Source organism: Nyctereutes procyonoides, unplaced genomic scaffold (assembly GCF_905146905.1).
Source record: "Nyctereutes procyonoides isolate TBG_1078 unplaced genomic scaffold, NYPRO_anot_genome, whole genome shotgun sequence".
Lineage (NCBI taxonomy): Eukaryota > Metazoa > Chordata > Mammalia > Carnivora > Canidae > Nyctereutes > Nyctereutes procyonoides.
In genome coordinates, this window is record NW_026575035.1 from 6058632 (window position 1) to 6075706 (window position 17075).

A 17075-nucleotide genomic window follows, 5' to 3' on the forward strand; every position below is an offset into this window, starting at 1 on the left:
ATTTCATGAATACTCAGTAATTATGACTTACTACATGACTTTGGTTGCTTTCCATTGGCAATCAACACCATGAAAATACCTACAGAGGGCTTCAATAAACCTCTGCAAATGCATTTTATTCGTAACTTTAGTTTTTACTTACTCATCTGTTTTATAATAACATAGAAAATACTTTCAGGTGGTATAAAAATGAATAGCTTCAAATTATTATAGTCGTAATGATATATAAAAAGGCAGGTTAAAAAGAATTTTCTTTATTTATGTTTATTGAAAAGTAATCTCCAGTAAAAAAGATAACCATTCACCATTGTTTATGCATTTACTAAACCAGCTTATTTGCAAAGCATTGTTAATTTTTAAAAATTAAAACTTCACTGCCTTCGAGAGTCTTATTATGAGAAAATGTCATAATTTGGTTTGATGTGGTCTGTTCTGAAATACAAGAATCATGTCTTTTATTACTATAAGAAAATAGTGAAATCATCTAGGCTTCAGGCTTAACCACTGGAGATACTATTTCAAAAGACAAAAGTGTTCAACATACCAATTTTATTTTTATGTGCAGTTATTTAAACATGACAAATTCAAAGGCTATCATGCCTGCTAAGGGCAGCTAGCAACATTGGTTCCGTATTCTGAGATATTTCCCCCTATTTTGTCACCTTTATTAAGACTATTTTCTTTGGTTAATAGCTATTTCTAGATTTTCGGCACAAGAAATAACTTTTGTTTCTGGACTCAAGTCTGCTAGAATCACAATTTAACCCATAAAACTGAATAAATTCAAAAGAATGGAGGACTCAGTACATGAACATTTTCTATAGCCCTTTGTATTTTTTATAGAAGAATAAATTTCTAATAAAATCAATCACTCAGCTTTGCATTTATTCTGTCTAAAAGTTGATTTCTTAGAACTCTAGTCAAAGCACTCTCTACTTGGTTGAGCTTCTCGTGGAATTATTACGTTACCTTCAAGAAAGTTTGAATATTAGTCCTCAAAGCTACATTAGATCAAGTTCTCAGGCATATGTGCCAAAATGATGGCCTTTTACCTACTATCAGGATCAGACACCTTATCTGCCGTGGGTGCTCATAGTATAAAGGGAAATTGGGGGAGACATCACTGGGAAAGTGAAGTTTTAATGAATTTAATGGGTGAACCATCTGATTATAAAACTGGTCTGTCGGGTTCTACTCCATTAGTCTATTTAGGTGGCAAATTTTCAGAGATATTCTAATTGTTTTGTACAGAACCCAGTTTATGGGGATGAAAATTCCATAAATGTATGAGGATTTCAATTCCTTCCATGTAGCAAAGTCATATTCTTTTTGACTTCTGATCTCAAAGCAGGTAAAATACATCTACATAGAAGCCAATTCTCCCAAGGACAAACCTTGAAGAATGGAATGATCCTAGCTACAAATTCAGGTGATTTTGGAAATTTGGATTTTGGGAAAAGTAGGAAACGATTCCAGTAATGATTCAAAAGAGGTAACTTAAATGAGACCTCTTCTGGTCAAGACACTTATTAAAAGATTAGGTATTGGGGAAAGCAATGCTTTCAAGTTGGAGCAGCATGGTTGGCAAACTTTGGTGGAATTTGTTTTAATAGTGAACACTTACAATAGATTTTCTATGATTTCTATGATTTCTATCTCTCCAAGTTCATATTTTTTCAGAGATCAAATATATAAGGGAACATCATGATCATTGATTTGGAAACTCAGCTTGATTCTAATAAGGATTTTAATGACCATTAAAGTGGTCAGCAAGTCAAGAATTCAGAACAAAGTTGGCAAAGAGCCACTTCATGCTTAGATAGCATCCTATGATGATTTCTGCACAATGGAAGTGAGGTTGTTAAAGATCTCTAAGTATGACCTGAAGGAAAAATAGTCAATGCTATCCATGTGTTTGGCTGCAGACCTTCTTGTTAATTACATTCTATTAATAAAGTACTTTCTACCTGTCATTAAAAATGCTCACTGATGCAGGTATTGACTATTTGAACCAATGTGTCAGAACACAATAATCTAAGGCATATTTGGAAATTTGGTATATAATAAGTATGGCATTAAATATAAAGAAGTGGGCCTGGATCACTCAATAAATGGTCCTATGAAAAATTGCTTTAATTGTGGAAAAATAAAATTCTGTACTTATTTCACGTCACAAATATAAACAATATCAGTTTCATTAAAGACATTTGTAGGGGAGCTTGAAACTTATAGAATAAATATAGGTGGGATAGCTTTTTAATACTAGGAGAGGAAAGAATTTCTTACAAGATAGAAAAATCACAATATCCGGAAGAAAAGTTGACATATTTAACTATTATAAAAATTAATGGTTTTAATGGTTTTAATGAATTAAAAGAGTTAAAGAACCATTAAAAGAGTTAAAAGACAAATCACAGATTAAAAGAAGATAATTATAGCTTATATAACTAATAGATTTATATTCAGAACAAGCATAGAAACTAAAACATTATTAAGAAAAACAGAAATGACCCAATCAGAGAAAATGACCTAAGAACAGAAGAAGAAAATTGAAAGGCTAATAAATTTCTGAAATGTATTACCCCATTATTAATGAGGAAAATTCAAATTAAAATAATAAATATCATTTTAAATAATCCTGTTGGCAATATCAATATCTGACACCAGCATGCAGAAAAAGACTCTTAAACTAACATAATATTTACTATACTTATGATAGTCTCTGTTAAGGACATAATACTACTAACACAAATTTACATATGGATAAATTATAAAACACGTAAGTACTACTTAGTGATAAAAAAGAATGAAATCTTCCCATTTGCAACAACATGGATGGAGCTAGAGAGTCAAGTCAGAGAAAGGCAAATACTATCTAATTTCACTCATGTAGAATTTAAGAAACAAAACAGACAAGCAAAAGGAAAATAATAAGAGAGAAAGTCAAATCAAGAAACAGACTCTAATAGAGAACAAACTGATGGCCACCAGAGGGGTGGTGAATGGGGGAGATGGGTTAAGTAGGTGATGGAGATTAAGGGGTACACTTGTCCTGATGAGCACTGGGTGATGTATAGAAGGGTTGATTCACTATATCGTACACCTGAAATTAATATCGCACTGTATATTAACTACTGGAATTAAAATTAAAACTTTAAAAAATTATAAAACATGCGAGGCACCTGGGTGGCTCAGTGGTTGAGCATCTGCCTTTGGCTTAGGTCATGATCCCAGAGTTCTGGGATCCAGTCCCATATTGGGCTCCCTGCATGGAGCCTGCTTCTCCCTTTGGCTATGTCTCTGCCTCTGTCTTTGTGTGTGTCTCTCATAGATAAATAAATAAAAATATTTTAAAAACTTATAAAACATGCATAGGAATGACACATAATAGCTTAGAGTAGAGATTGCCTTTAGGAATAATGATAGACGAATGCAATCAGGGAATACAGTTCCAAAAAAGGTATGTCTGCAACTGTTTGTTATCTTTTTTTTTAAGATTTTATTTATGTATTCATGAGAGACACAGAGACAGAGAGAGAGGCAGAGACACAGGCAGAAGGAGAAGCAAGCTCCATGCAGGGAGCCCGACGTGGGACTCGATCCAGGGTCTCCAGGATCATGCCCTGGGCTGAAGGCAGCGCTAAACCGCTGAGCCACCTGGGCTACCCATGTTATCTTTTTAATTGAAAGAGATAGACAAAGACAGAGAGACAGAAATTGGAGCCAAGAGGATAATTATTAGATTGTGGACCTTCTGGTGTGTCCTCACCAATGTCCTTTTAATATCTCATCCCACAACTTGTGCTCTTAGTATCTCTAGAAATGCTCTTAGCAAGTTGAGATTATTATTATTCCACTTAATGTAGAATGAAACAGAAACTGCAAGATATTAATTTATTTGCTCGAAGCTAGCAATTGAGGAAGGCATAATTAGAACCTACATTTGATATGGCTCAAAAAAAAGTGTGGCAAGGCATTCTACGAGCTATGACCGACTAAATGAGGGGACACACTGGCATCATCTGTAGCACAGAGGGAAGGCTATGGGGTCCAGGAGGTCTAATCCAAACTCTGCCCTTTATGAGCAGCATGACCTCAGGAGAGTCACATAAATTCTCAGAGGCTCTCTGAGACTTGTCTACTCATCTCTTTAAAAAAAAGATCCAATAACACCTACTGCAAAGAGTTATGTAGGTCAAATGTGATGCTAAATATAATGTACTTTATCAATGCAAAGAGAGGGACAATTTCCTTTAGAAAATGACACAATTTCTTCCGCTTAGAACTTAGCAACCCCCAAATTTCCATTACCTAGCCCAGTGTTTGCACATAGATACCATTCGATAAATATTTGTTGTGATGTTGACTAGTCCACACAAGAACCTAGAAGTCAGTCATAACTGGCAGCTCTCATATAAAGGAGTAAAGGATCTCAGGTGGATATATTTGGGCTTGTTGCTAAAAGTCATTCATTTAGAAAGTAAATAGAAGAACACGGAGGAGGCTGTCTTGTTGGAATCTCAATAGACTCCCAGGACAGAGGGAAAAGCAGGACTGGGAGGATATGCATATCATATATTTCTTTGCTTTCTTCCTTAAATACTCAGGATAAAATGCAGAAAAAAATAGGAAGTCCATAAAGTTTATGAAGGTCAGGATAAAAGTACCTATGTGTAGCAGATGCATGGTGGAAGGTGCCCACGTTCTGACAAGAAGCAATTAATTTCATCGGGTATAATCAGGAATCTACTTGTCCTTTGAGTCAGAGCCTGAGCTTTTGTTGACAAATCTATCAACTTAGAAAAATCTTGGGGCTCTCTTTAAGAAAAAGAAGACAAAATTATGAAACAACAAAATTCAACAATGACTATTATTTAAAATGAAAAATAAATTAGAGTTCACAGCAAAGTGCAAGTTTTAAAAAACCAACAAACCATACTAATATCTAATATAAAATTAGAAACAGAACATAATATATTTATCAATTACCATATGAAACACTTCTATAATATATAACCTTTGAGTCTTTGGATGCATAGTCTTTGATTGCCTTTTCAAAGGCAACAGCTTGTGGTATTTCTTTTTTTATCATTGACGTATGGTTGATACACAATGTTACCTTAGTTTCATGTCTTGTAATATTTTCTAAAGGGACAATGGAAAGGTATTTAGTTTTTCTTCCAGCATGGTTGATCAAAGAAGCCATTTCCAATGCAGACAGCTTGTTGTAAGCTGGTTGTAATAACAACCATATCTAGAAGAGACTGTGAATCACATGAATATATTCTAAACTAAATAGGTAACTGCCTAACTCAACTCCTATTTTCCCAACAGTCCCTGGGAACACTTCAACATAAACCCTTTAAAAAGTGTGATAAAGGGGAGTTCTTAACAAGCTGTCATAAAAATACAGTATTTTGCAAATTTTACAAAAATATAATACCACGTGAATGTATTTCTGAGATTCTGCGAGGGCAGAATGATGCAGGCGATACACCATGAAGCATTATCTTCATCAGCTTCAGTTAATCTTTGTTAGCTTGCCCTCTGCCCACCAAGATACCAAGGAGTGTAAAATCAAGATGTTGGTAACTAAGGGTTAGGGAGAGGAGGAGCATCCCTCCCAGTCCTGTTAGTTCTTATTGCCATTGTAATAATCCTAGTTGTCAATCCTCCCTGAAAACTGGCCAGAACTTCTAGTCTGCTCTCCAGTGGAAATTGTAAAAAGAACACCACCTTCCTGCCAAAGCTCATGCTCTTCCACTGTTAAAGAAATTAAAATCAGAATGCCATTTCATTGATGTTTAAAGTAACTTAGCCTGACAGAAATGGCTTTTTGTTATCTTTGGAGAGAATTTTATTACTCCATGATAATGGGTTAGGTAGATGCTTCACCACTCAGGCTTGAAAAGTCTGACTGGCACTATTAAAGCTCTGTGTTACCAAACTGTGTGCTGAAGGAAAGATTGAAATGCAACACATGTGAATTCGATTGCCTATTGGGTATCCATTAATATTTCCTTCCATGTGCTACATGGAATCTTGGTGGTTTACAGGATCATTGTCCACCTAGGTTATCACTGCCAAGCGACATAACATACATGTTGTTATAGCTAGAAGACACATTTGGCATAAAGGAAAATAGGGATTGATGTGAGATGCAGCTCTCTTTTGCCTTTGCATCTAGGCTACAAGGGAGAAAGAACCAAGAACCGGAGGTTCAACTAGGGACAGCTTTACAAGGCAACAAGAAAAAAAAAAAAAGAAAGAAAGAAAACGAAAAAGAAAAAAAAAAGAAAGAAAGAAAAAAAAAACCTTAAAACCAAACCACAACCATGCTCATACTAACCTGGCCCTGTGAAGCCCTAATTCCAGTAACACCCTTGGATTGCATCCACTCTTCCCAAGACTCTCTCCAAGACCGAGTGAGTTGAGTAGTGCCTTTTTTCAACAGAGACAGTGAAGAACAGATTAATAAATATGGCAAATCTCTTGGTTCTTGTGGGCAGAGGAGCAGGGTGACCAGCTTTGAAGGATACATTGATTCTTCTGACTCACGGGCCTCGGGTTGATAGCATATGGATAACAGAGTCACCAAAATTTACCTTCCTTCATGGTAGCCTCTGAAAAAATCATTCCTGTACTTAAATCTAGCAGGTGCATTTTATGTTACACCTGTATGTTCATGATTTCATATTTCATATATTTCCATAATTCCTATAGTTAATATGGATAAGCGATTTGTTATTTAAAGGACATATACAGAGAAATGTAACAATCTTCAAAAGCATCTTATCTATCATGGCTAGTTTAGTCATGAGGCAAATCAGGCTGACATAAGTATTTTCCTCATCATTTAAATTGAAAAACAATCTTTGACACATTTTTGGCAAGATCGTCTACGACAATATGTTGAATATATCATTGGTAATAAAAAGTGAAAACAATGAAAATTTATATCTGATATCATCCCTTTCCTCCAGTCTTCAAATGGCTGGTCTAAGGTAATTTTATATTGGCCATGAATCCATCTCCACATGTTATATTTATTAAGATATTATAAAAACAAGAAGTAAAAGATCAAAAGCATTATCTCACACCACTTAATCTGTCATTGGTTAAATAGTAAAAAATGACATTGATGCAATGGAAGAAAGATGGATAGCATTAACTATCTCAAGGCCATTAAATTAAACTATCTTTTGGCATTCTCTTTCTCTGTGGTTCCATCCTAACTGTGTCAATAGCTTATTTAATTTTTTCAGGAAAGGAAGGTAATTAAAAAATGATTTGTTCCTCGAAATTTATTGAAGTTTCTTATTATAATTTAGAAACTCTAATTTTCTTACCTTTTAAGGCCATTAAAATTTAAAGTTCCAAAACAGGTCCAGATAAAACTGTAGCTAGCTTTCAAAGGTTCCATGTTGGTATAAATTATAGGAAGGTAGACAGATCAAGTGGAGACTAGATAGATTGCTCCCTCTTCTGGCCAATCAATATATTTGAAACATAAAATATGAACGTGTGACACACAGTTTGCAGTAGTTTTAATTGTTCAAAGAAATAAATGTTACTATAAACTGTTTAAAAACAATTATAATTAATAGAGTCCCCAAACTGAAACCTTAAAGGGTAGCTTTAAAATAGGATCTCTGAGGGCTAAAGTGAAGTTCTCTTGCCCTTGGTAAACAATGAAAATTTTTTATGCTAAAAACACTTAAGTATGCTGCTAACCATTACTCTTGCATATAATTACAATTCAAATTAAAACTTGAGATGTTTCATAAGCACTATTTTGTAGCGAGGGTGGATAAGAAAGGAAAGCACTGAAGCAAAAATATGTTTTTCTGATTCTTTATGAGGAGGTCCAAAAGAAGATATTACCAAAACTCACTTTCCCCTGAGACTGTATTTATTTAATTTTGCCTCTTGCTCAGCAGGGCAGATTAGGGACTGGGTATAAATGTGACAGAGCATGTTATAGCCAGAGAAAAGCAAACCAGACACTTTGGAATAAAGGATGAAAATGAAAATTTTTTATCCTTTTCTTTCTTTGTCTGTCTTGTTTGTTATTTCTGAGAGTCATTCATTTATGAATGGATTGTGTCTAAAGTCAATTTGTAAATCATTGATTTGGAATTTGTAATTTTTTTTCGGAGAATCAAGACTATAAATGATGAATAGTTTTATTTTTATAAGTTATTAAAAAGCCTAATAAACATGTAACATAGTAGAAAAGAGACTTTTTTTTTTTTTTTACTTTACCACTTGTTATCAAGAGGTAAGAGTTACTCAGGAAAATATCTCAAGAGGCTCCTTTGGAGGAGGAAAAGCTATAGCCCTGAGGATTTAGTCTGCAAAGAAACACCAGATTTGAAATTTGCTGTGTGCTGAGAAATAGGAGAAGAACCCGGAGAGCAATAAGTGAAAGGGGTGCAACAGAGTAGAAGACCACCTTGGGGAAAATAAAGGTGATCAGAGGAACTATCAGGAGAATAATGAACTTGTAGTAGTAGTGATGTCTTCTTGGTCTTCCCCAATCTTGATCTAAAGTAATGAGAAGGCTGGTGCCCTCTAGAGGACCATTCTTGAAATGCGTTAGGGTTTGAAGTTTGGGGAATTACTTAGTTTCATGGTTTGTTTGGGGGTGGGGAAGATGTCCCTGGTCTGTGTGGTCACTGGCCTGGATACTAGGCAACCATGAATGTTCTTATTCAAAGTGGTCTCTCAAAGTAGTTCTGTAAATAAAACATGTCTCTCCTTCCAGGGGCTACAATAACAGTTTCTTCAAATCAGCTACACTTACTACATGTACATGTTAATTTGCCTTTTCAACTTGGGTTAAGAATTTACCACTATTTGTGGCCTTGTTTCTTAAGAAAGAGAAAGAGAAGAGGAGAGAGAGAAAGAGAAAGGGGGGGAGAGAGGGAGAGAAAAGGGGGGAGGGAGAGAGAAACAAGAGTGTACAAATTACATAGTGATTGAACAAGTCTCTACGTTAGCTCTGCTCACCACAAGTATAGCTACCATTGGTCACCATAGTCCATTACAATACCATTGACTGTATTCCCTATGCTGTACAGTTCACATGTTGTTTATTCTTTTTAAATCTTCTATGATTTGAGGTTTGAGATATCACTTTGGTATAGAATCTTCATTATTTTATCTCTGTTCCTGTCTAAGGGCTATTTCCTATCAAAATTGAAGGACAGTTTTTAGGCTACTTTTAAACAATAGAGACTGAATGGTTGCCTTAACATATGGTGCGGTTTTAAACAGGAGCAATGGTTTCTTTCTTTCTTTTTTTTTAAGATTTTATTTCTTTATTCATGAGAGAGACAGAGACAGGCAGAGACATAGACAAAGGGAGAAGCAAGCTCCTAGAGGTGAGCCTGTGTGGGACTCGATCCCAGGATGCCAGGATCACGACTTGAGCCAAAGGCACACATTCAACCCCTGGGCCACCCAGGTGCCCCAGGAGCAACGTTTTCTCTTTTATTTATGAAAAGTCATCAGGAATTAGTTTGATGATACATTTAAAAATAAAGTTCAGTTTATTTGCAAGTACTTCCTTATTTCTTCCCTTCAACAGTTAGTAATGTTTTTTGGCACAATATACTTACTTCAATTATGGTTATTTCCACCTTCTTATTACACACAAATTACTCTGGTTTGTTATTATTTGTCCTAACAGTTTCCTATTTCTTCTAATTGCCTTTATCTCTTCTTTCCAAATGTTTTATTATAATTATGTTCAGCCATCATCATCTTGTCACCCAGGGTAGTCAACTAGGAGTTTTAACAATACAAATGCATAGTTTTATTATACATTATTTTCCTTCTATTTCTGCTTGCTGCTTTTAAACATTATATTTTCAAGTTAAAATTAGTTATATGAGATACACACTGGCAATTAAAAAAAAAAGGGCAAGCTATCACTTCACACAAAAACATGGTAAAAAGGTAAACAAATCTTCCTTAAATTCTGAACAAAACCCTCCCGCATTTTCATAGTCGTTGCATCTCCAGAAAATTCAGAATATACTAAAACCAAACAAAAATTCCTGTTTTTATCAAGAAGAAAGATTTCAGCTCACATAATTAAAATCACATTTTTCATCTATGTTGAAGCCTAAGAAGACATTTGAAAGATATGCATGATCTGGAAAAATTCCTTATTGTGGAGGATGGTTCTACAAAGTGAACTGTTATATTACATCACATTTTTCTACTTTTAAAATTAATTTTTATCTCTATTATATTTAATTTGAAAATTCTGTATTTGATATAGATAATCATGACATGGTAACTTACATAAACTTCTAGTTATTACTTCAAAACTAAAAACCTGACAATATTACACAAAAATATGTGAATTTCCCAGATATCACTTTGGTTTCATATAAAGAAAATCTATAAAACCTAATTAAATTTTTTTTGATGAAATATTTTTAATTAAATTATTTTGATGGTTTCCTATTTCACGTATGGGACTTTCATCCACTTTGAATTTATTTTTGTGTATGGTGTAAGAAAATGGCCCTGGTTTTATTCTTTTCTGTGTCACTGTCCAGTTTTCCCAACACCATTTATTGAAGAAGAGACATTCTTTTTTCCACTGGATATTCATTCCTGCTTTGTCAAAGATTAACTGACCATTTAGTTATGGGTTCATTTCTGGGTTTTCCATTTTATTTTATTGATGTCTGTGTCTATTTTTGTATCAGTATCATACTGTTTTGATCACTACAGCTTTGTAATATAACTTGAAATCCTGAATTGTGATGCCTCCAGATTTGATTTTTTTTTAAGGTTGCTTTGACTATTCAAGGACTTTTGTGGCTCCAGGCAAATTTTAGTATTGTGTGTTTCTGCTCTGTGAAAAACGCTGTTGGAAATTTTGATAGAGATTGCATTAAGTGTGTAGATTGCTTTGGGTAGTATAGACATTTTAACAATATTCATTCTTCCAATCCATGAGCATGGAATGTCTTTCCATTTCTTTGTGTCATCTTCAATTTCTTTCATCAGTGTTTTATAATTTTCAGAGTTCAGGGCTTTTAAAATCTTTAATTAGATTTATTCCTAGGAATCATATTGCAAAACTAAAACAATTTCAACAAGAAATAAAGAAGAACTTGATATAACTAAGATGGAGATAGAGATATAATGTAAAATATCCATGAGTCCATATTGATATTATTGCATGAATAAGTCAATAAATGGGGAAGAATAAACAGTCTTTCTAGCAGAAAAATCCAGGTAATTACTATAGCTAATCTGCCCTCATAGTGGAGCATAACTCTCCACCCTTAAGAATGGACTTGTGCACCATGACTATCTTCTAAAGCATACAGAATGGAAGGAAGCATAAAAAAATAACTTTACAAGTGGAGAAACCTGACAAATATTACTTCAATCAGGTAATCAAGGTCAGTATTTACAGTGATAAATCATGTTGAGAGTGTGAACATTTGATATGATGTGATGAAAATGGTACTTTACCTCTGTGATCTTCCTCCCCAAATGACAAAACTACTGTCGAATCATGGGAAACACCAGATAGATCCAGACAGATCTTCATTAAGGACATTCTGCGAAAGATCTGACCACGATTCCTCATGTCTGTGAAGGTAATTGAAAATAAAGGAAGTCTGAGAAACTGTCACAGCCTAAGTAACAAGCCTAAGAAGACATGGTGCTAACTGTATTGTGATATCCCAGATGGAAATTTGGAACAGAAAAAGGACATTAGGTAAAAACACAGAAAATCAGAGTTATGTTTTAGTTGATAATAATGTGTCAGTATGTGTCTACTGATTGTAACAAACATAGCTTCCTAATATGAGATATTAATAGCATGAGGTATATGGGAATTCTTACTATCTTCAATTTTTTATGTTACAATCTTCCAATTACTATCTATAATTTTAATCTGAAACTATTCTTAAATAAAATGTTTATTTTAAAAAATGTCTTTAATCATAGATCTCATTTTCTAAATAATATTACCCAACAAAAAGAACCAGAATTTTTTGGAGAAATGCCATTTCTTCAAAGGGTGAGACATGATATATGTAAGATGAACTTGGAGCATTCTTTTTGCCAGAAAAGTAAGGCAGCATCTTCCTCAAAAAACTACAAAACAATAATAACGAAATAGAGGTAGGAACATGAAAGAAGAACATAGGAGTCAAACCAAAAGAACTCCAAATTGCCAAAAGTAGGACAATTTAAGTAACAAAATTAGTAATTAGATAACATGAGACAAACACAAATACAAAGACATCCTACAAACTACCTAACCAGCACTCTTTGAAACTCTCAAAATCATAAGAAAGCAAGAAAAAACAAACTGTCACAGATCACAGAAGAATAAGGAGATATGGTGAGTAAATGCAACATGGTGCCCTTGATAAAATCCTAGAACAGAAAAAAGGACATGAGAGGAAAACTGGTGAAATTCAAATAAAATTTGTAGTTTTGTTAACAGTGTCATACCAATGATTTTTTTAGTTTTGACAAATGTGCCCTGGATGTGTAAAATTGTCACCATTAGGGGAAGCTGAGTGAAGGGTATGTGGGTATCGTATGTACTATCTTTGCAACTTTTCTGCACATCTAAAACTATTTTGTAGTAGCTGTCTTTTTAAGACAACCAAGAATTAGTAAATCTATTGACTTTTTGAATCTGGATATGAGGAAATCAACAAAAAGAAAGGTGGATGGGGGATGGGGTAAATGAATGCCAGGCAATGAGGAAAGTACTATACTACATGTTGACAAATTTAATTTGAATTTTAAAAAATGTAAAAAATGGGGGAGGTATTTTGAAAAACTATACTTTGTGAATAACAAAATATCCAATAAATATATGAAGACCACATCTGATAATTGGAAAAAATGAAGTTAATATAGTCTTATCTAACAAATCCCAGGTTTTAGACAGAATTTAATGGTAGACTTTTTCCATTTAAGCTGACCTTATACTATAGAACTTACATATTCCATACGCACCATCTTTTGTCACTTTTTAATATAATTTGAAATTTGCCAACTGAAATCACTTTATTCTACAATTTTCAACCACCCTGCTGAAATATCCAAGAGAACATGGGTAACAGTGATTTAGGACCCCAATCATTTTACTTATTTGATAAATACTTGGTGAGCATCTACTAAGTTGATGAGTATTTGACTTTCAGAATACATACTGCTCTATTAACATCAATTCTCTCATATCCATGTGAAATGTAACTCTAGTTATTGACTGCTCCATCAGTGATTAGGAAAATTTTCAAGCTCTGTTTATTATTGCATCATTGTGAGGGATGAGACAAGAAGAGTAGGAGTCAGCTTGTTATGAGGAATGTCCAAACGAATACTATTTTTATGATTGTCTCATTTGGGAAAAAAGAAGTCTAAACACGGTTAGTTTAGAATATGTTATTTTTAATGATTTTGAGCATATAATTGAGACCTGGCCATGGAATTATTTTGATTTCAACTCATAAATTTAAAAATTGAAGGGAAAAGAAACCAGTAGAATTGACAAATGAATGCTTTAATTACAAAAATGGATATCACAAGGGTTTAAAATTGACCAGAGGTAGAATATTTGAATAGCAAGTGACCATGAGACAAACTAAGATGGTTGCCAAATAACACTACTCTACCCCCAGAGAAAACACTGGCACAGGATGACTTTAATGTAAAATTCTTTCAAACTTTCATGTGATAAGAATACATATTCTATTTAAAATGATCCACAAAAAGAATTATTTTTACCTGAAGACATGTATAAAGCTAATACAAACCTAGAAAAACATTATAGAAGTACCTCAAAGTTTACAAAAAATTAGTAGAAAAATAAGGAAAAATGGAAAAATGGAAAAATTAAAAACAATACATCAATATTACTCATCATTTGTGACTCAAAATCTAAAATAAAATTTAGCAAATTGAATTTAGCAATATAAATATAATCATTCAGTATGGTCAGGTAAGTTTTATTCTAAGAATTCAGTGTGATTGAACATTGAGTAGTTGATGGGCATTTTCATTACAAACAAGGCAGTTGAAAAAATTATATGATAATCCTGATATATTTTAAAAGTTATTTCATAAATCTTCAGGTTTATTTTAGATTTATAAAGGTATTAATATAACGGGAATCAGAGGGTGATTTAGAAAACTCCATTTCAAACTCACAACCAAGATTGTTTAGGAGTTTGGATTAATATCACTCCCATTAAAATAATAGTGTAATAATAAAGATAAGGTAATTACTGTAACAAACAGTCCCCAGATTTGGAATCAAAACTTTTTCCTCTAGCCTCAGAATGAGAAAAGAAAAGGAAAAAGGAAGATCACTGGGGAAGTTTTTAGGGAACAGGTCTGGGAATGATGTCTATTATTTCTGCCCACATGCCATCCATTTATATGGTCTCGCCTGACTACAAAGTTAGATGGAAAATATAGTCTAGTTGGGTACTGAAAAGGATAAGGGGTTTGGTAAATGCATAGCAGTCAGCAGAAGCTACAGCTCCCCTATATCACTCTTTAAAACCATCATTCCAGAAAATGTTAGCTAATACAACCATCTCATATAGTTACAGATTGGTAAAAATACTGGCAAAGGTAGGAAAAATTATAAGGCATTTTTCCTAATATTTAGAATCATTTGATTCAAAGTTTATGTTAATGTTAGAAAGCAAAAATAAGAAATGTTTAAGAGATGCCCTATAATTATTTGGATGACTGCACAAAATACTTGCTTAAGCCTTAGAAGAGAGTGTGCAGGACTTAGAGAAAGTGTATGGAGGATTTGTTATTTATACCAAGTGTACAGTACTTAATACATACTTTAAAATATTTTCAAATTCAACAATCAATGTTGGTCTTTTTTTTTTTTTTTTTCCATTTCACCCTGAAGAGTTGGGAGGAATTCACTGTCACTCAGACATGACTAAGGAATTTTCTGGAAACTGATAAGATAATCAGCTTTATAATTTATCTTTTTATAACTTAAATTTTGAAGAACGCCATCTATTGATTATTTCTAGTGTGTTATTCATTAATATAAAGAGCTATTTTTCCTTTTGAAACTTCCACTGTAGATTTTTATTTTGATCACAAATTTTACTTGGCTTTGGTTCTTTTTCTCATTTCAGGACAGGCTGGTATTTAGAAGTGTATATCCCCAAATTTGAAGGAAATATATTTCTATGAGGTACTATAATAATCTATTTTTTAACATTCTCTGATGTGTTTTGAATCATGCATGAGGTAATATTCACCTTAGTGTGAATTCTCCTAGAGGATGAGTTATTAATGATAGTGAGAAAACAAAGAGTACCAAAGAGTTAACAAATACAACATTTCATGAAAGATTTTATTGTTAGTGTGATTGATATAAAATTGCTGAATAGAACAGAGTAACCATTTGTTACTTTCTATTGCAACATTATTCCAAAAGGAGTGAGAAAGGAATTAGGTGGTAGAATGGGAAGGATAGTAGTCGAGCATACCTGAGACTTTTTGCTCTTGGAGTCAGACGTTTCATCATAGCAATCCATCTACTTCCCAGCTGCTTGTCTACCTTACTTTCCCTCTCATAAAATAGGCAAAATAAAGAAAATCTCCATGGTCTGTGGTGAGGATTAATTGAGATATCAAAGCACCTGCCATATAACAGTGTATTCTTGTTGATTTTTTTCCTTCATTGGGTCACATAGCTAGTCTGAAAAAAGTAGGACTATATGTCAGTAGGTGGCATGAATGTGACATATAAGAAACAAAATAAATGTGTGTTGAAATAGACAAGAAGGATGAGTAAATATAATATTTGATATTATAAAATGGAAAATGAGATAGTTTTGGTCAGAGACTCTACACAAGACTTCTCAAATTATGTCCATGTGTGTGCAAGTAAGGTGGCCTCCTGTACTATTCAACAACTAGTACTTCTCCAGACATTCTCTTTCCAGTGTCTAATCCTAATTATATATTCATTTGTAATTATTTTCCATTAATGAATATCTACTTGAGGGAGATTGAGGATTAAGGGATGGGCTGCTGGATATTTAGACAATGATAGAGTCAGACTATCTACGGAATTTGTGATAGAAATATTTACTTTATTGAGAGCACCAGGATATAGAGAATTATTTACTCATTTATTTATCAAATAATTACTGAGTCTGTACCATATACTTGGTACTATTTTAGTTATCTAGAGATATATTAGTGAATGAAACAGATAAACTTAACCACTCTCAAAAACATTATACCCTAGAAGAAATTATGCAAGTATTAAATAATATAATAAATAGTGGATTATATGGCATTTTTTGAAAAAATGTAAAGGAAGGCTATCTGTACTGATCATGGAGGAAGTAATATTTAATAGGCAAATAAGGTGGATTTCGCTGAGAAGATGAGATTTCAGCAAAGAACTTGAGGTGACATATCAATCTAATGGACATTTGGGGGAAAGGGACTCTGCACAGGCATTAGGAACAATTGGAGGAAAGGTCCTGAGAGAAAACATACCTGGAGCAATATCAAGAGGAAAAGGTGATAACACATGACAAAAGAAATTAAGAGAGACTATATTATGAGGGTCTTGTGAGCCTGTCAGACTTTGGCTTTACCCTGAGTGAAATGAAAAGATGATGTAGCTATCTGAAAAAAAGTTAACATGATAGGGCTTAGATACGAAAAGGTCCACTCTGACAGCTATGCCAAAAAGTACTGTAGGTAGACAGAGACAGGAGCTAAGGTATACAGTAGGAAGGAACTGTAGAAAACCAAGTCGTAGAAGTGATGACTTGCAAAAGTTTACCAACAGTGGTCAGATTTGGGGTATATTTTAGTGGTAGAGCCAAGAGATTTTCCTGGTGGCTTGGAAGTAGGGTGTGTGGAAAAGAGGTTCAGTAGAAGACCAAGGTTTCTGTTATGAACAACTTCAATGATGGGGTCAACTGAGAGTAGGGAGGTGAAGTTAGAGCAGTTTTAGGGGAAATATTGGAAGCTTAGTTATAGAAATATTAAATTTCAGATTCACATCAAGT